This window comes from Artemia franciscana, unplaced genomic scaffold (genome assembly GCF_032884065.1).
Source record: "Artemia franciscana unplaced genomic scaffold, ASM3288406v1 Scaffold_1249, whole genome shotgun sequence".
NCBI classification, from domain to species: Eukaryota; Metazoa; Arthropoda; class Branchiopoda; order Anostraca; family Artemiidae; genus Artemia; species Artemia franciscana.
The window spans coordinates 56,843-77,957 of NW_027062771.1; the positions used below are offsets into that span (position 1 = coordinate 56,843).

At 34.0% G+C, this 21,115-nt stretch overlaps 1 long non-coding RNA gene across 1 annotated transcript; it reads right to left on the minus strand.

Moving 5' to 3' along the window:
• Positions 1-17,232, minus strand: LOC136042404 (uncharacterized). The gene is made up of 2 exons (XR_010621291.1): positions 17,096-17,232; positions 1-248 (listed from the first exon to the last, which is right to left on the minus strand). It is a non-coding gene; the product is annotated as an uncharacterized LOC136042404 (long non-coding RNA).
• Between the last annotated feature and the right edge of the window lie 3,883 nt (positions 17,233-21,115).

Here is a 21,115-nt window from a genome sequence, read left to right on the forward strand (position 1 = left end):
TTAAATTAGATTTATATATTTTTTAGTTAATTATACAAAAAAATAAATTAGAAGCTACTATTACTACTAACTTCTCATAGCAGCACCAAACGGTCTGAGGCAAACACTATATATGCACACTCCTTCTCAGGAACAACAATCCTACGTCTTCTTTTTGGTTTCGCGGTGTCTGCATAATAATCATCACTTTCTGGCTCTGGTTCTTCGAAGTCCAAAATATCTTCATTTTCATCAAAAAACCAAGATTCCTGAAAACAAAGTAAACACAATTCAATGGAGAAAATGTACCCTTTTTTAAAATTGAAACCAAATAATATTTCTAGATGATCGTCAGCGAAAATGTATAAAGAGGTAATCATAATCCATTCAAGTGCTTTGCTCTGTTTTCGGAGATGGACTAGGGCAGAGATGCTCAAAGTCATCAAAATAGCAAGAAAAACTGACGTATTGTATGAATTTGCTGGAGCTGTGAAAATATATTTGCAAAATTAAAAGATTTAGGGAGAATACGGCCTCCATAAAAATCTGGGTGTATCCCAAAACGTTCATGTTTTTAACGCAGTCTAATTATAAACTGGCCCCACGTATTTTTTATTTAGCTGATAAACTACTTGCACATTTCCCAAACATCAACCAGGTAAGATGAACACATTGAAAAAGCCCCCCCCCCATTGCATTACTAACATGAATTTTTACGTGATAGAGTATGGATTCCAACTTGGTTGCTTAATAGAGCTTATGAGAACGTGAAACAGTCTGCTAAATTTACGCAAAGCTTTCCAAAGCTCCTATGACTGTTATCAGAGGTCAACACCCTGAAATCCAGTATCTACTTCTAGAAGTCACGTGACTAGCTACTATGTTACTCACATGACTAAAATGAAACTACTTTTTCTCGGGGTAATATATTAAATCGGGGTTATTTCTATTAATTGTCTTCTATGCAATTTACGCAAAGCTAACGGCTCTAATTAATTAACATCCCTAATATTAAATCAAACCAAAGTTTTTTCTTTTTTTTTTTTACTTCTCATGATTTCTGGGACACTGACTATAGAGGCTAGAAAAAAAAATGTTGTACCATCTGTACGACAGTTATAATATGACACGAAAATGTCAGCATTGATTCACTTATAATCATGACGTAATTATTTTTCATTAAGATTTTTTTACTTCCCACCCTAGAGAAAAAAAGGCCACTTTCATTCCTTTGGTTTAGTTTTTTGGTGTATCTCCTACGCGAAACTTAAAATAAAAAAAGAATTGTGGGGGGAGGGGGAAAATCAGCCGAAAACAATCTAAAAACAGACAATAGCAAACATTTTGAGATGGTATAGTATTCTTTTGAAGGTCTACTTGTCTTTGAGGACGTACAAATCGTTAAAATATGAATTTCTACGGACTGTAAGCATTGCTAAGTTTAACTATTTAGTTAAATTATCTGGTTTTAATTATTAGTTTTACTTCCTATTTTCACAGTTCAGCATGACAACATTGATAAAAACGTGGTACTGTCCTTTATTTTTTGTTTTTACTTTTAAACAGATCCAAGAGATATTTAAAATAGTATGTTTCAGGTATAAACAGAACTAAGAGATTAAAACGATTAAAACGTATTTTGTTTTCACTAAAGCATAAATTATGTTCTGGTCTTTACAAGGCATGAGGGGTTAGCAGCCCTACTGATGTTAATTTGTACTTGTTTCGAGTTTGACTTGGGTATTTTTTTTTGTAATTTGTTTTCGTTTGTAGTTTCATTTCTTAATTGATAGTGGTTTTTGGCAGTTTTTTGCTTGGAAGATTATTTGACTTTATTAATGCTCATTCTTGGCTTAAAATAGCTCTTTACTTTTCTTTGAAAAACTTAATTTATGGAAAAAACTATTATGAAAAGACAAGGGCAGATGAGCTATTTGAGCGACCTTTACTTGGACTTTTTTTTCTTTTTCTTATTGAATTTCTGAACGTTTTTGAATTAATGCATGTTCTGATTTTGATTCACCACACATGAATAAATAAAACAAATTTGCATATATTTGTTTTGGTTTTGCTTAATATCTTTCTCATAGTTTTCATCGGACGATTTTGATAAAAAAAAAGGCGGTGAGGGAGGAGGCCTAGTTACCCTCCAATTTTTGGAAACTTAAAAGTTCAACTAGATTTTCTTATTTTTTTATGAGCCTTTTTGTTAGTAACAAACATACGTAACTTACGAATTAATTTACATAACGAACTTCTATATTCGTGTATTTTCATTGCTTATTTTAGGGGGTTCGCCCACTCGTCAATACCTCGCTCTTTACATTAAAAGCTTGAATTTTGTCCCAAATCCTTAAGAATAACCCCTGAATCACAAAGGCCGTAGAATGAATGGTTGAAATTACTAAAAATACGTTAGCGTAATTAGCAAGGTATTGTGGAGGAGACGAACCCCCTTATATACGTAATATTTTATGTTTGTTCTAAGTTTTAATGCTGCTCATTACTCCCAGTTGATTTTTTTTCTCATTTTTTTAAATAATGCTGCGCCCCCTTCATGGATATTCTCTTCCCTCATTAAAATTCCTCCAAGGAGATCCTCCCACGTAGCCCCTTTTCTCTGACCCGACCCCACTCCAACGTGAAGAACACACAATTTTTTTTCAACTGAAAGTAAGGAGCAACATCAAAACTTGAAAGAACGAGAAAAAATATTACTTATATAAGGGGGCGGCTCCCTCCTCAATATCTCACTCTTTACGCTTAAGCTTTTTTTTAGAACATTTGAAAAGCTTATTATTCTAGTTAAACAGCCCTTGTGTTTCAGGAGTTGCTCTTAAAGAATTTGGATAAAGAATAAAAGAGCGAAGTATTGAGGAGGGGACAGCCTCCTTCATATAAGCAATAATTTCTACTGGTTTTAAATTTTGATATTGCTCCTTACTTTCAGACGAATAATTTTTTTCAATTTAATTCCTGATTTTATTTATTAATTTAATTATTTTTAATATAATTCAGGATTTAATTTATTTTATTTTTTAATTTAATTCCTGATGTTTTTAAATAATGCCAGAAGATCGGGCTCCTTCTCCTGGGAAAATTCCTTCTCCACAAAGAGACTCCTTGCAAGCTGTTCCGACGCAAAATCCTCCCCCTAAAGGAAAAATTCCTCGAGACCATTCTATCCAATTTGAAAATTCTCCCAGAAAAATCTTACGGAGGGTTCCAGATGGCAAATTTTTCTTACCACGCTTTCATTTGAAAAGATTGTTTGTAAAATCATGCCGGAAATCCCCTCTTCCAAGTACAAGTTTTTCTGCAAATACCCCTTCCCCCTCCCTCCCACCTTGAAAAAGTTGTTTCTTAAAAAAATTCCCTCCCTTTGGAGAATTTTTACAATGGAAAACTCCCCAATGGCCAATTAATCCCGCGAAAAACATCCCCTCCTACGGGAATATACTCTGGACAACTCAAACCCAGTAAAAAATTCCCCCAGGCAATTCCCCTTAACATTTACACAAGCAAAACTGACTCGGCAGAGAAAGTAGGACTAAGAAAAAATAAATTTGTAGAGGGATTCTGGCAAATACCCTAGAGTAAAGTTTTTTCAGAGAAGTTCAGTCCCTGGAAACTTTCCTCCCCATGGAACACTCTCCCAGTAAAAAATCCCCCAGCAAGAAATTCAACCCTCCCACCCTCGCTAGAAAATATATACATACTTCCCAATAACAAATAGGCTATATGAAATAAATGGGCAAATTTTATCTCCAAGGGGCTATCCGGGTCATGTAAACTCCAAAGACATAGTGATTGGGACTTTCAACAACGCTGAACAAAATGGATATCTCAAAATTTTGATAGGACGACTCTGAAAAAAAGGGGGTGGCACGTAGCCTAATTGCCCTACAATCTTTTTGGTTACTTAAAAAAGCCACTAGAAATTTTTTATTTCTGTTCGAGTGAGCTCTTTCCTGATTTTTAAGGAATATTGATTATATGCAATCACCCCTGATGAGAGAAAAACTAACAAACAAAAGCTCACATCTGTGTTTTTTGGAAAAAATTTAAATTCTACATTTTTGCAGACGGGAGCTTGAAACTTCTACAATATAGGTCTCGGATATGCTGAATTTTATGATGTGATTTTCATTAAGATCCCTTGGCTTTTAAGGGGCGTCTCCCCCTTTTCTAAAAATAAGGCTAATTTTCTCAGGCGCATAACTTTTGATGGAGAACACCACTTATCATTTCTATATTCGGAATTACTATAACCATCCTATTTTTTTAATATATTAATTGATACAAAAATTTCGGTGTTTTGAGTTTCGGTTACTATTGAGCCGTCTCGCTTCTTACTTACAGTTTGCTACCACGAATTGTTTGAAATACTTTTTTCTATAAATAACAAATCAACAATAACAATGATGCACAAACTATATCTCATAGGTCGAAATATATATTCTTACAAATTGTAACATTTTACTCGCAAAATCCTCTGAGTGGATGGACCCATGAGCTTTGTTTGGGGAGACAATGAATATTACTTTACTGGTATATCTGGATTATTCCATATACTGGTACCCATTCTGATATTTCTGACCCATTTCTAACCCATTTCTGATATTTAGAACCAAATTTAATCTAATCTAACCTGATCAAACCTAAACTAACATAATCTAACCTAACTTGAACTTTTACCATCATAGCTTGCATAAGACTGAAAAAGCTGACTTGAAAAGCTATTTGCATACCAACAGAGAAAAAAGAATTCTGAATATTCACTTATGAATGTCGACATTAACAAGATTTCGGACATTCACTGTAATATATGTGTATTTTCCAGGGAGGGTTTAAAGAGGAAGGCTTTGAGTAGATTGGGATGGAGGAATGTGCGTAGCTTTTTGGCTCAAGCGGGATTATGCTGCAGTGAGTTATTATTAATAGTATTATTAATAGTATTAATAGTATTAATAGTTATTATTTTGTTGGATATTCCCCCCCCCCTTTCCAGAGATCGGGCAAATTTCCTCAAACCGTAGCCTTTAATAGGTAATACTAAAATGAATGACTGATATATCCATTGGTATAAAAATTCCGTCTTTTAGATTTTTGGTTACTATTGAGCAGTGTCGCTCTTTATTTACAGTTTCTTGTCACAAACTCTTCGATATAACTATTGGCTGAAAAAACCTCTATACATGTGAAAACAAGAAATAAATAATTTTTTCCTCTTGCAAAATAAGCAATTCTCTATTTTCACACTGATAGAGTTCATGAGGGAGGGGGGACTTATAAAAAAGTTTTGTTCTCGCTGCTCAAAATTTTGAAAGTTTTTTCCCCAAAAGCGTAACCTCTCTGATATTTTGCACTTTGGATGCAGTGATAGATCTGACATTCTAGGATGGAGGAAAGGGTTTAGCTAAATAAAATCACACTCCTAATTCAAGTACTCCAAATTGTAGCCAAGGCTGTTACTATTCCTTTTCTTTGAGCTAGGTCTGCAAAAATTTGCCGATTGAATAAAAACACAACGATTATATTATATTCTAAAATATCTTTTAAGTGACGAAATATTCCTTGTATTTTCGTCTCTTTATTCTAGAAAACATAAGACATAAGTGTGTGGTAGAGGATTTAAGATTCTTAGAAATTCAAGATTAAAGAATTTAATTTAAATAAATTAATTATAGATGAAATGACTAAAAGGCCGATATAGGGTAATAGTCCATTTGACATGAATAAGGAGGACAAAGAAGATGCTTTCAAATACTTCTTACATAATATCTTAAGAGAGATATGTACCAATAATATATATTATAATTCCAAAATCTTACTTTATTTGTCCTTGAATGGCGAGGAACACTAATTTACGGCACAAGTTTGTATAAAATATCCTCAACTACCACTGAGACTTGTGTATTTCATTGGATTAGACTTTAACACATGCTTTTCAGGAAGTAACTAATCTTAAAAGCTGTACCTTGCCATAAAGCAGCAAACGTTTTCAAACTCAATCCAAGGAATTCATAATTGTTACGAGATTTTAGTTCCGTGTTTCAAACATTAACCCAAAAACAGGGAAAACAATTCCTATGAATTCATAATTGTCCTGCATGCATACTTGCAAGTTTGCCGAACCTTATCGCCACTCGGCGATAAAACAAACTCCACTCGGAATGATTGCCAAACCTTGAAAATTTGGCAAATAATGTGTTGAGAAAGTACGCAGTAATTTCATGGCATTGGCACATGTTTTTGTTCACCACTTTGAACGATACTGTCCAGTTATATAAATCGTAGTCTTTTAGTGAAGATTGAGTTATACTATCATCCCGGTAAACTGAGCAAAGATTTAGAGACAGTCAATCGTTTTTTGTCCAAAAGGGCACTGTTTACACATTCTCCTATTCTTGGATGCTATAAGGGAACCCATCGGCATTTTGTCCCTAAACATACAAGTAGTCTATACAAATTAAAAGTTTATAGTAGAAACATATTTTTAAACTTCATGGCCCTCAGTTGATTCATTCTAGACTCCCTTAAGCTTTAATGTTCCATGTTCAAGCTTATCTGTTAATTTTATATCTTGATGCGGGTAGATGGGGGATGGGGGGGGGTTAATCTCGTAACAATTATGAATTCCTTGTATATGCTTCTTCTATTTTTGCATGACTATTTAATGATGATCTTAAAACGATCAAAACAACTTATTTATTATGCTGATTCTAAGTACGTGAAATTCGTAAACTTAAGTTTGAAGTCACCCATTAAAACTATTAGGATGAATAAATTAGTTTGTAAAACATCCCCCCCCCCCCAAAAAAAGGGTAATCTTGATGAAAATTACGCCTTGAGATTCAAAACTCCTAAGCAGCTTAAAGCAGGCACCAAAAGGGTTATAGAAGCTGCACCCTCTGAACACATTTTAACTCTCAAAGAAGTGGCCAGTAGCCATCTTATTTACTCAAAGGTTTGATAGAAAAAGAACATAAGAATAAAAGACGCTTCTTAGTACTTAAAACGTTAAAACGTTTGCTGCTTTACGGCAAGGTACAGCTTTTAAGATTAGTTACTTCCTGAAAAGCATGTGTTAAAGGATAATCCAATGAAATACACAAGTCTCAGTGGTAGTTGAGGATATTTTATACAAACTTGTGCCGTAAATTAGTGTTCCTGGCCATTCAAGGACAAATAAAGTGAGATTTTGAAATTATAATATATATTATTGGTACATATCTCTCTTAAGATATTATGTAAGAAGTATTTGAAAGCATCTTCTTTGTCCTCCTTATTTATGTCAAATGGGCTATTATCCTATGTCGGCCTTTTAGCCATTTCATCTATAATTAATTTATTTAAATTAAATTCTTTAATCTTGAATTTCTAAGAATCTTAAATCCTCTACCACACACTTATGTCTTATGCCGTGATCAAGTGAACTGATGGAACTCGAAAATCCCATGTTAAATTGAAAAATTATATTTAAAAAGTACTCAAGTATTCATTGGCGGAAGATGCCACTTTTAATATCAGGCCATAGGTTCTTGAAGATCCTACAAAATGTTTGAAAGGATTTTGCTCTATTTCCTCTAATTGCTTAGAAATCTTAGAAAATGTCTAGGTCTTTTTCACAACTGTATTTTATGAAGGATATTGCTTTTGGAACAAAATCGGTACTATCATGAGCAGAAGACAATAACCTGTTAGATGATTGGAACCTCTTTTCGATGTATTTTCCTGTTTTCTAACAGTCCCATAGAATATTTTCAGCTACCTGAAATTTTTACAAGTCGGTTGCCGGAAAGAAGCGTCTCAGATCGCCGATAATAGCCCCTAGAGACTAAAATGACAAGCTGGTTTAATCAGCTGCTTTTTAATAGTGTGAAATTTTTATAAATTATTTCAATGCAATGGAGAAACCTAGAAATGAGAAATAGTCAAGAGCCTTCAGTAAAGTTGTGCACACAAAGCCGAAATCATGGGGTAAATTGAATCAAAGCGAGGTATGCAACTGCGAAACTGCGAAAAATTTGGGGATAGGCGAGTGGATAAAGAACCGAAAAGAGGCTAAGGTGGACTATTGTTATGGAAGTTGGAAAGAATGGACTAGTCAACCTCAAACGAGGCCACGATTTACTTTTACCAAGTACAATGTCAGCTTGAATGTGCTCAGCTAGATACTTGCTTTTTCATGATTTTACCCAGAAAGACTTCTACATTGAAAAGATAGAACGTGATCCAGGCTTTTGGACCGAAAAGATTTTTCCCAAGCTGAGAGGAATCTTCATGGATGCTTTGATCCCAGAGTTTGTTGATCCCAGATTTCCACGGGGGCTTCCAATACGAGAGCAGGAGATTCCAATACAGGAAAATTTATTTACCTTACATTCTATCCTTCTTTGTATTAACATACTTAATTGTATTGTCATTTGAAATAAAATACCTTTGTTTATCCTCCAACTTGCTTGTCCTCCAACTTTATCAAACAGTTCGTGGTAACGACCTGTAGTAAAGAGCGACCTGGCTCAATAGTAACCAAAATTCTAAAAAATTGAATTTTGATACCAATAGCTACATCAAAAGAATCGCATTTTAATGCTGATTTTAAATATATAAGTTTCATCAAGTTTAGTCTTACCAATCAAAAGTTACGAGCCTGAGAAAATTTGCTTTATTTTAGAAAATAGTTGGAAACAACCCCTAAAAGTCATAGAACGCTACTGAAGAAGTTTTAAGCCCATATCTACAAAAATGTGGAATTTTGTGTTTTTTGTCAGAAGACAGATCACAGATGCGTGTTTATTTCTTTGTTTTTTTTTCAGGGGTGATCGTATCGACCCAATGGTCCTAGAATGGTGCAAAAGGGCTCAGTCTAACGGAAATGAAAAGTTCTTGTGCCCTTTTTAAGTGACCAAAAAAATCGGAGGGCACCTTTGGCCGCCGTGCCACGCTAATTATTTCCCCAAAGTAACCGGATCAAAATTCTGAGATAGCCAATTTATTCAGCGTAGTTGAAAATCTTTATAACTATGTCTTTTGGGACGACTTACACCCCACAGTCCCCGTGGGAGGGGCTACAAGTTACAAACACTGACCAGTGCTTACATATAGTAATCATTATTGGGAAGTGTACAAACGTTTTCAGGGGCGTTTTCATTTGGTTGGGGGCAGGGGTTGAGAAGAGAGGGATATGCTGGAGGAACTTTTCACAGAGGAACTTGTCATGGGGGAAGAAAATTTTCATGAAGGGAGCGCAGGATTTTCTAGCATTATTACAAAAAAAAACAATAAAAAAATAAATTTGAAAAAGTTTTTTCAAGTGAAAGTAAGGAGCAGCATTAAAACTTAGAATGAACATAAATTATTACACATATGAGGGGCTCCCCTCCTCCTAATACCTCGCTCTTTACGCTAAAGTATTTTTAGAAATTTCAACTGTTTATTTTACGGCTTTTGTGATTCAAGGGTTCATTCTTGAGAAATCGGGACAAAATTTAAGCTTTAGCGTGAAGAGCGAGGTACTGACGAGGGGGTGAACCCCTTCATATATGTAATAAAAATATGAGAATACAGAAGTTCCTTACTTAAGCTAATTTGTAAGTTACGTATATCTTTAGCTAATAAAATTTATTTTTACTAATAATTTTACTAATACAAAAATTCGTAAAAAATTAAAAGTTCTAGTTAACTTTTTAGGTAATCAAATAATCGGAGGGCAGCTAGACCTCCTTCCCCGCTCCTTTTCTCTCAAAATCGTTCGATCAAAACTATGAGAAAGCCATTTAGCCAAAAAACAAAAATATGCAAATTTCGTTTTAATTATTCATCTGCGGAGAGCATAAATCAAAACATGCATTGATTAAAAAACGTTCAGAAATTATATTAAATAAAAACAAGTGTTTTTGAACTTAAAGTATGGAGTGACATTTAAACATAAAACGAACAGAAATTACTTCATATATGAAAGCGGCTGCTTCCTCATCAACGCCCCGCTCTTCACGCTAAAGTCTGACTCTATCTCTTAACTCTAATTTTTAAAACAGTAATAAACTTCAGCATAAAGAGCGGGGCGCTCACGAGGAAGCAGTACCTTTCATATACGAAGTAATTTCTGTTCGTTTTAAGTTTTAATGTCACTCCTTACTTTCAGTTATTTTTTTTTTAAATTTAATTTGTAAGAAAACTTTGGTTTTCTAAGAATCTTCGCAGAAAGCTTTCAACTAAGTTCGGTGTTTAGTTTCGAATTAATCAACTGAGGTATTTTAAATAGCCTATCCCTAGGAAAAAAACAATATATTTTAAAATGCACTCTATGCATGCCGTCACAGTTGCATATACATGGGCATTTGGTACTTAAGAATGATAGTGCTCTTTTGCTCATTTTCTCTTCTCCCTTGGTCGGTAACCAACCTTTGCAAGACGCAGCCAAATATTTCTCGGCTGAAGCCTCTCACCAAAGGAAGCTGTCTATCAAAACCTTTGACAAGACATGATAATTGGTGCTATTTGAAGTTTTGACAACCAACGGTCTCTAGAGAATTAAAAGACAGAAGGCTAACCTTACTTCAATTTTGAATGTCGATGTTTTCAAGTTCACTTAATCACGGCCTTTTTTATTCAATCGGCAAATTTTTGCAGACCTAACTCAAAGAAAAGAAATAGTAACAGCCTTGGCTACAATTTGGAGTACTTGAATTAGGAGTGTGATTTTATTTAGCTAAACCCTTTCCTCCATCCTAGAATGTCAGATCTATCACTGCATCCAAAGTGCAAAATATCAGAGAGGTTACGCTTTTGGGGAAAAAACTTACAAAATTTTGAGCAGCGAGAACGAAACTTTTTTATAAGTCCCCCCTCCCTCATGAACTCTATCAGTGTGAAAATAGAGAATTGCTTATTTTGCAAGAGGAAAAAATTATTTATTTCTTGTTTTCACATGTATAGAGGTTTTTTCAGCCAATAGTTATATCGAAGAGTTTGTGACAAGAAACTGTAAATAAAGAGCGACACTGCTCAATAGTAACCAAAAATCTAAAAGACGGAATTTTTATACCAATGGATATATCAGTCATTCATTTTAGTGTTACCCATTAAAGGCTACGGCTTGAGGAAATTTGCCCGATCTCTGGAAAGGGGGGGGGGGAATATCCAACAAAAGTGAATAAATCGTAACGAAACTCACACTATCAGATTGAGCATGTCAGAAAACCCTGTTGTTGAGGTTTCAAGCTCCTATCTACAAAAATATAAATTTATATTTTTTTGCCAGAGGAAAGATTTCGGATGTGTAATCATTATTATCATTATTTTTCCCAAGGGGTGATTGTATCGACCCAATGGTCCAGAATATCGGAAGAGGGCTTATGCAAACAAAAATTAAAATTTCTTTAATTTTCTTTAAATTTATCTTTAAAAGAAAAATTTCTTTAAAGATGACAATGTGAAAGTTCTGTATATCTCGACCTATGACTTATACCTGTTGAATTTTTGCTATTATTATTGTTTTATTGCCTGTCAAAATATGATGATAATACTATTAATAATAACTCACTGCAGCATAATCCCGCCTGAGCCAAAAAGCTACACACATTCCTCCATCCCAATCTACTCAAAGCCTTCCTCTTTACACCCTCCCTGGAAAATACACATATATTACAGTGAATGTCCGAAATCTAGTTAATGTCGACATTCATAAGTGAATATTCAGAATTCTTTTTTCTCTGTTGGGATGCAAATAGCTTTTCAAGTCAGCTTTTTCAGTCTTATGCAAGCTATGATGGTAAAAGTTCAAGTTAGGTTAGATTATGTTAGTTTAGGTTTGATCAGGTTAGATTAAATTAAATTTGGTTCTAAATATCAGAAATGGGTTAGAAATGGGTCAGAAATATCAGAATGGGTACCAGTATATGGAATAATCCAGATATACGAGTAAAGGAATATTCATTGTCTTCCCAAACAAAGCTCATGGGTCCATCCACTCAGAGGACTTTGCGAGTAAAATGTTACAATTTGCAAAAATATATATTTTGACCTATGAGATATAGTTTCTGCATCATTGTTATTGTTGATTTGTTATTTATAGAAAAAAGTATTTCAAACAATTCGTGGTAACAAGCTGTACGTAAGAAGCGAGACGGCTCAATAGTAACCGAAACTCAAAACACCGAAATTTTTGTATCAATTAATATATTAAAAACATTGGATGGTTATAGTAATTCCGAATATAGAAATGATAAGTGGTGTTTTCCATCAAAAGTTATGCGCCTGAGAAAATTAGCCTTATTTTTGGAAAAGGGGGAGACGCCCCTTAAAAGCCAAGGGATCTTAATGAAAATCACATCATAAAATTCAGCATACCCGAGAACTATATTGTAGAAGTTTCAAGCTCCAGTCTGCAAAATGTAGAATTTAATTTTTTTTTTCCAAAAAACACAGATGTGAGCTTTTGTTTGATAGTTTTTTCTCATCAAGGGTGATTGCATATAATCAATAGTCCTTAAAAATCAGGAAAGGGCTCACTCGAACAGAAATAAAAAATTTCTAGTGGCTTTTTTAAGTAACCAAAAAGATTGGAGGGCAACTAGGCTACGTGCCACCCCCTTTTTTTCAGAGTCGTCCTATCAAAATTTTGAGATATCCATTTTGTTCAGCGTTGTTGAAAGTCCCAATCACTATGTCTTTGGAGTTTACATGACCCCCACAGCCCCTTGGAGATAAAATTTGCCCATTTATTTCATATAGCCTATTTGTTATTGGGAAATATGTATATATTTTCTAGCGAGGGTGGGAGGGTTGAATTTCTTGCTGGGGGATTTTTTACTGGGAGAATATTCCATGGGGAGGAAAGTTTCCAGGGACTGAACTTCTCTGAAAAAATTTTACTCTAGGGTGTTTGCCAGAATCCCTCTACAAATTTATTTTTTCTTATTCCTAATTTCTTTGCCGAGTCAGTTTCGCTTGTGTAAATGTTAAGGGGAATTGCCTGGGGGAATTTTTTACTGGGTTTGAGTTGTCCAGAGTATTTTCCCGTAGGAGGGGATGTTTTTTGCGGGATAAATTTGCCATTGGGGAGTTTTCCATGGTAAAAATTCTCCAGAGGGAGGGAATTTTTTTCAGAAACAACTTTTTCAAGGTGGGAGGGAGAGGGAAGGGGTATTTTCAGAAAAACTTGCACAGGGAAGAGGGGATTTCCGGCAGGATTTTACAAACAATCTTTTCAAATGAAAGCGTGGTAAGAAAAATTTGCCATCTGGAACCCTCCGTAAGATTTTTCTGGGAGAATTTTCAAATTGGATAGAATGGTCTCGAGGAATTTTTCCTTTGGGGGGGGGATTTTGCGTCGGAACAGCTTTTCAGGGAGTCTCTTTGTGGAGAAGGAATTTTCCCAGGAAAAGGAGCCCGATCTTCCGGCATTATTTAAAAACATCAGGAATTAAATTAAAAAATAAATTAAATCCTGAATTATATTAAAAATAATTAAATCAATAAAGAAAATCAGGAATTAAATTTAAAAAAAATATTCGTCTGAAAGTAAGGAGCAATATCAAAATTTAAAACCAGTAGAAATTATTGCTTATATGAAGGAGGCTGTCCCCTCCTCAATACTTCGCTCTTTTATTCTTTGTCCAAATTCTTTAAGAGCAACTCCTGAAACACAAGGGCTGTTTAACTAGAATAATAAGCTCTTCAAATGTTCTAAAAAAAAGCTTAAGCGTAAAGAGTGAGATATTGAGGAGGGAGCCGCCCCCTTATATAAGTAATATTTTCTCGTTCTTTCAAGTTTTGATGTTGCTCCTTACTTTCAGTTGAAAAAAATTGTGTGTTCTTCACGTTGGAGTGGGGTCGGGTCAGAGAAAGGGGCTACGTGGGAGGATCTCCTTGGAGGAATTTTAATGAGGGAAGAGAATATCCATGAAGGGGGAGCAGGATTTTCTAGCATTATTTAAAAAAAAAATGAGAAAAAAAAATCAACTGGAAGTAATGAGCATCATTAAAACTTAAAACAAACATAAAATATTACGTATATAAGGGGGTTCGTCTCCTCCACAATACCTTGCTATTTACACTAACGTATTTTAGTAATTTCAACCATTCATTCTACGGCCTTTGTGATTCAGGGGTTATTCTTAAGGATTTGGGACAAAATTCAAGCTTTTAATGTAAAGAGCGAGGTATTGACGAGTGGGCGAACCCCCTGAAATAAGCAATATAAATACACGAATATAGAATATCGTTACGTAAATTAATTCGTAAGTTACGTATGTTTGTCACTAACAAAAAGGCTCATAAAAAAATAAGAAAATCTAGTTGAATTTTTAAGTTAACAAAAATTGGAGGATACCGCCTTTTTTTTTATCAAAATCGTCCGATGAAAACTATGAGAAAGATGTTTAGCAGAACTAAAACAAATATATGCAAATTTGTTTTATTTATTCATGTGTGGTGAATTGAAATCAGAACATGCATTAATTCAAAAACTTTCAGAAATTCAATAAGAAAAAGAAAAAGAAAAAAAAGTCCAAGTAAAGGTGGCTCAAATAGCTCATCTGCCCTTGTCTTTTCATAATAGCTTTTTCCATAAATTAAGTTTTTAAAGAAAAGTAAAGAGCTATATTAAGCCAAGAATGAGCATTAATCAAGTCAAATAATCTTCCAAGCAAAAAACTGCCAAAAATCACTATCAATTAAGAAATGAAACTACAAACGAAAACAAATTACAAAAAAAAATACCCAAGTCAAACTCGAAACAAGTACAAATTAACAGTGTCTTGTAAAGACCAGAACATAATTTATGCTTTACTGAAAACAAAATACGTTTTAACCGTTTTAATCTCTTAGTTCTGTTTATACCTGAAACATACTATTTTAAATATCTTTTGGGTTTGTTTAAAAGTAAAAAAAAAATAAAAAAATAAGGACAGTATCACGTTTTTATCAATGTTGTCATGTTGAACTGTGAAAATAGGAAGTAAAACTAATAATTAAAACCAAATAATTTAATTAAATAGTTAAACTTAACAATGCTTATAGTCTGTAGAAATTCCAATTTTAACGATCTGTACGTCCTCAAAGACAAGTAGACCTTCAAAAGAATGCTGTACCATCTCAAAATGTTTGCTATTGTCTGTTTTTAGCTTGTTTTCTGCAGATTTTCCCCCTCCCCCCACATTTCTTTTTTTATTTTAAGTTTCGCGTAGGAGATACACCAAAAAACTAAACCAAAGGAATGAAAGGCCTTTTTTTCTCTAGGGTGGGAAGTTAAAAAAATCTTAATGAAAAATAATTACGTCATGATTATAAGTGAATCAATGCTGACATTTCCGTGTCATATTATAACTGTCGTACAGATTGTACAACATTTTTTTTTCTAGCCTCTATAGTCAGTATCCCAGCAATCGTGAGAAGTAAAAAAAAAACAAAAAAACTTTGGTTTGATTTAATATTAGGGATGTTAATTAATTTTTGTGCCAAAAAATGGATGTCATATACTTTGATCAGCTCATCAATAGCTATCGATTTTCCTTGAATAAAAAATTCTATCAGTCTTAGTTCAAAAGATGATTTTTTTTTTTGCCGGAGGCCAACTTTCGAACGTCACCACATAGAAAGGAGCAAAGGATAAGCTCTAATTTCTTTAGCAATGAGAGAACTTTTAAAGTTTATTAGGCACATATGATACCATTTCTCTGCCGCAATCCAACAAGTCCAAAAAACAAAATGATAAACTCAGCTGAAATCACGAACAGAAATGGGTAGAAAAAATAGATGGCAGCACTTTCGGAACCGTGGCAAAATGCCACATTTTTGCTTCTGTAAATTTTTCTATTTATCACTCAAAGAAAATTTATTGGCTGTGGGGCCGGGTAACTGCGTCATATATTTAACACTTATGGATTTTAGTCCATCTTCAATTTGAGAGTGGTGCCTGCCTGCTTGCCTGCATGAACGGAGCTTTCCACTCGAAAGCAGAAACATGGTTTCATGAAACAAAAGCTTGGCTGCACAACTTCAGATACTCCCCTCTGAAATAGGCTACATAACTCCACTTACCTTCACACACCATAGGCTCTGGCTCGTGGACAAGCAAAAACCATCCTTTTTGGCCCCAGGCAGGAGTTCTGCGGAGCTTTCTAAAATGTAATGTCATATTCATCAATCCGGCCTGGGGTCCACACTTTCCGTAAAACCCGCAAAGGTTAAACCCTTATCAGTTTCCAGAAAAAAGCTGAGATCGGCGGCATAGGAAAAACAAAAACAAAACAAAAACGGGACAAAACCAAAGTGTTGCTCTCGCAACACAAATATTGCAAAATTTAGATTACACAAAGAAGAGACCAAAGACGTGTCGAGAGGTAATATTTGAATGTCCTTGGTACTTGAATGAACAAACAATATCTGATAATATAGTCCCTGATTGGAAAATAAATTTGACATTTGAGGCAACCCAAAGGCTAAGAGCCACAGGTAAAAACTATAGAAAGTCATAACTTGATATTGAATGTCTAGTGTAAGAGTTGCCAAAATCAAGCTACTTAAACAGAATTTAAAACTCTGAATTAAATTCATATTTTATGCTGAGAAGTTAAATATATAATTTTTTCTTTTAACAACAGAATAACCTACAGAAAAGATGCTTAAATTAACTTGCAGATATTTCCTGGGCAAAGAACCCCGCCATGGTTGCAGCATCACCTGAAACCAAATAATAGCTAATCATAGCCCATATTAGCCAAAACTAAAAAACAGGTCTTGATAGAAACTGCCGAGCAAAAAAATTTTCCTAGGTAACACTATTTTAAAGAGTAATTTTCAGTCTAATAGAATAGAGCAACAGTTTGTAGTTTTGATTTTTTCTTTAGAATTTTGAAATCCCTTAAAAGTTTTTTTTTTAGAAATCTCTTAAAAATGAAGCCAAATTAAAATCGAATTTGATTAAGAATGCATTTCACCATCACAAGGTCACTTAGAGAACTAAAGTTCTTATCAAACTATAATTTCAGGTAAAAAGAAAATGCAACATTATTTCTCTGTACTCAAACTAAACTGAGGGGTCAAAAAAGAAGCCTCTTAGTAATAATGTCAATACTTAGTCTCTTTATTCTGGCAATAATATTACCTTTGGTGGAGCAACTAGATATTGCTTTCTCCGTTTCATCCAGGGTTTGGTAGGATACGTATATATTTGCCCTTCTTTTTGATGAGGCATCCTCTGTCTAAATGACATCCATGAGGAGGCGCAATGCTGAGCAACGCATAAAAAAGAAGGGGCTAGATTAAATGCAACTAAAGCAGTACCAGAAACAGAAAGGGCTACGTTTTAAAAGCAAATTCCCAAGTTCTTTTCCATGGAGACTTTACATTTTAGACTTCTAAAAGACTGTTACGTGTTAATTGCATAGCTCTATTAATCGGATCAATACAGGGAAGCTATGTTACATGGAACAGGAATGTCATCTATTGAAAATAAGAGGCTTGGACCGACAGACAAGTATGAATGGCTTATGGATCAGCTTAGGAGTCGACGGAAGACCAAAAAATCTAGATTTGGATTTCAACAATGAGAATATCAGAGACGTTGTTATTTTGTTAATACTAAACAGGATTTTCAAATGGAATATTATTTTAAACTGGATCTATGGGCCAAAGAATTAGGGACTTGGATTTTTATTCGAGCAAAATCTCTGCCATTAAAAAAAAAAAGTTTATGAAAGAAAAAGGAGCTCCATTAAACCAAGAATGAGCATAAATAAAGTCAAGTAATCTTCCAAGCGTAAAACTTCCACAAATCACCATCAATTAATAAATGGAACTCAAAACGAACAGAAATTACATAATTTAGCCGAGTCAAACTCAAAACGAGAAAAATTTAAATAAGTAGGGCTAATAACCTCCTCATTTTCCTATCTTCTGCAATTCTTGCATTAAAGACAGCGGAATTTCTGAAAACTAAACTGAAAACTAACTTAAAAATTAACACAAATAGCCTCATTTTCCTATCTTCTGCAAGTCTTGTATTAAAAACAATAGAATTACTGATAACATAAAAATAGCTAGATTACTGTTAATGAGACTGGAAAATATGATATTAATAAATGATCAACCTGTAATTATAACTGGTAGCTATTTGTTTTTTTTTGGCAAAAAAGCTCTACGCTCTAAAGTCCAAGTAAAGGTGGTTCAAATAGCTCATCTGCCCTTGTCTTTTCATAATAGCTTTTTCCATAAATTAAGTTTTTCAAAGAAAAGTAAAGAGCTCTATTAAGCCAAGAATGAGCATTAATAAAGTCAAATAATCTTCCAAGCAAAAAACTGCCAAAAACCACTATCAATTAAGAAATGAAGCTACAAACGAAAACAAATTACAAAAAAAACCCAAGTCAAACTCGAAACAAGTACAAATTAACATCAGTAGGGCTGCTAACCCCTCATGCCTTGTAAAGACCAGAACATAATTTATGCTTTACTGAAAACAAAATAAGTTTTAATCGTTTTCACTTTTTTCTTTCATAAATAAAAATCAGTATTTGTCAATGAAACTTACTGATTGTGGTAGATTTATGCTTGGAAGATTATTTGACTTTATTTATGCTCAGTCTTGGCTTAATGGAGCTCTTTACTTTTCTTTGAAAGACTTGATTTGTGGAAAAGGTTTCCATTGTTCAAGTAGACCAAGAATAAATTTTTTGCCCCATTGGGAAGTAAATTTGGTTTTGACAGGATAGTCCTTCACAAGCAGCCAATATACTTTCTAGTACTTTTTTTTCAATTTTATTCGTTTCTTTAGACATCGTATTTCAATGCTAAATCTATTTTATTCAACAAAGGAAATAATACTTTTCTTTGCAAGTTTACAATTATTGTGCCATTCTTAAGAATTCTGTTGAAAAGAGCATGTATCAGAGAAACAGTGGTCATAGGTAGAGCCACCTGTATCTCTTACTCACCAGAAATTCTTGCATCAATTAAAATAGAGCTGCAGATGTCTAATACATCAGAAATTTATAGAATAAACTCGCCAAGTCTACACATTTAAATTTAAGATATGTTGCAACAAACTAACAAACTCCGTGAAATTTATAGAATAAACTCGCCCAGTCTACACATTTAAATTTAAGATATGTTGCAACAAACTAAATTAACAAACCACTGACGTGCCAGTTTGCTAGCTATAACAGCAGCAACTCGTTGTTTGTTTTGGGCTGAAGGAAAACCTGGATCGTATAATCTTTATCTTTCACAAGGCTGAACACAAAGTTCCTCCCTCTTTACGCTCTTTACGCTAAAGTTTAACTCTTTCTCAATTCTACTTTATCAAACAGTAAATAACTTTAGCGTAAAGAGCGGGACGTTGAGGGAGGAACAGCCCCTTTCATACACGGAGTAATTTCTGTTCTTTTTAAGTTTTAAGTCCCTCCTTACTTTCAGTTAAAAAAAACTTGTTTTTTTTTATTTAATTTCCGAACGTTTTTGAATTAATGCATGTTTTTATTATGGCTCTCCGAAAATGAATAATTAAAACGAAATTTGCGCATTAATTTTTTTTGATAAATAGCTTTCTCTTATCAGACGATTTTGAGAAAAAGGGTGAGAGAAGAGGCCTAGCTAACCCCCAATTTTTCTGTTACTTAAAAAAGCAACTAGAATTTTAATTTTTAACGAACGCTTTTATTAGTAAAAAAATATACATAACTTACAAATTAACTTACGTAACGAACATCTATATTCGTCTATTTTTACTATGTATATGAGGGGGTTTGCCCCCTCGTTAATACCTCATTCTTTACACCAAAGCTTTAATTTTGTCCCAATTCTTTAAGATTGACACCTGAATGAGAAAAGGCTGTAGAATAAATAGTTGAAATTACTAAAAATACCTTAGCGTAAAGAGCGAGCTATTTAGGGAGAGATGGAACTCCCCCCCCCCTCCATATGCGTAATAATCTCTGTTCGTTTTAAGTTTTAATGCTGGTCCTTACTTTCAGTTGAAAAAACTTTTTCATATTTATTTTATCATTGTTTTAAAAAAAATAATGCTAGAAAATCCTGCGCCCCCTTCATGAAATTTCTCTTCTCCCGTGACAAATTCCTCCAAGCTGAACAAAATGGCTATCTCAAAATTTTGATCTGTTGACTTTGGGGAAAAATGACCGTGGGAGGGGGCCTAGGTGTCCTCCAGTTTTTTGGTCACTTCAAAAAGACACTAGAACTTTTAATTTCCGTTAGAATGAAACCTCTGGCGACATTCTAGGACGAATTGGTCGATACAACCACCCCTGCGGAAAAAACAACAAAAAACAACAAACAAACAAACAAATAAACACGCACCCGTGATCGTTCTTCAGGCAAAAACTACTAAGCTCCAAATTTTTGTAGATAAGAGCTTGAAATTTCTACAGAAGAGTTCTCTGATACGCTGAATGCGATGGTGTGATTTTCGTTAAGATCATATGACTTTTAGGGGGTGTTCCCCCCTATTTTCCAAAACAAAGCAAATTTTCTCAGGCTCATACCTTTTGATGAGTAAGACTAAATTTGATTCAACTTATATATTTAAAATCAGCATAAAAATCCAATTCTTTTGATATATCGATTGGTATCAAAATTTCGTTCTTTAGAGCTTTGTTTACCTATTGAGCCGGGTCGCTCCTTACTACAGTTCATAACCATAAACTGTTTGACACAGAATTCCACATTTTTATAGATAGGAGCTTGAAACTTCTACAATAGGGTTCTCTAATACGCTGAATTTGATGGTGTGTTTTTTGCTAGAATTCTATGACGTTTAGGGTTTTTTTCCTCTTATTTTCAAAAATAAGGCAAATTTTCTCAGGCTCGTACTTTTGATGGGTAAAACTAAACTTGATGATCATTTTTTTAGAGTTTCGGTTACTATTGAACCGGGTCGTTCCTTAATAAGTTTTAATGCTTCTCCTTACTTTCATTAAAAAAAAAAATTTTCCTTTTTTATTTAATTAGTGGACGTTTTTGTATTAATGCATGTTTTGATCTTGGCTCTCCGCACATAAATAAATAAAACGAAATTTGTATATTATTTTTTTTTTGGCTAAATGGCTTTTTAATAGTGTTATTTGGTAGATTTTGAGAAAAAAGGAGAGAGGGAGGAGGCCTAGTTGCC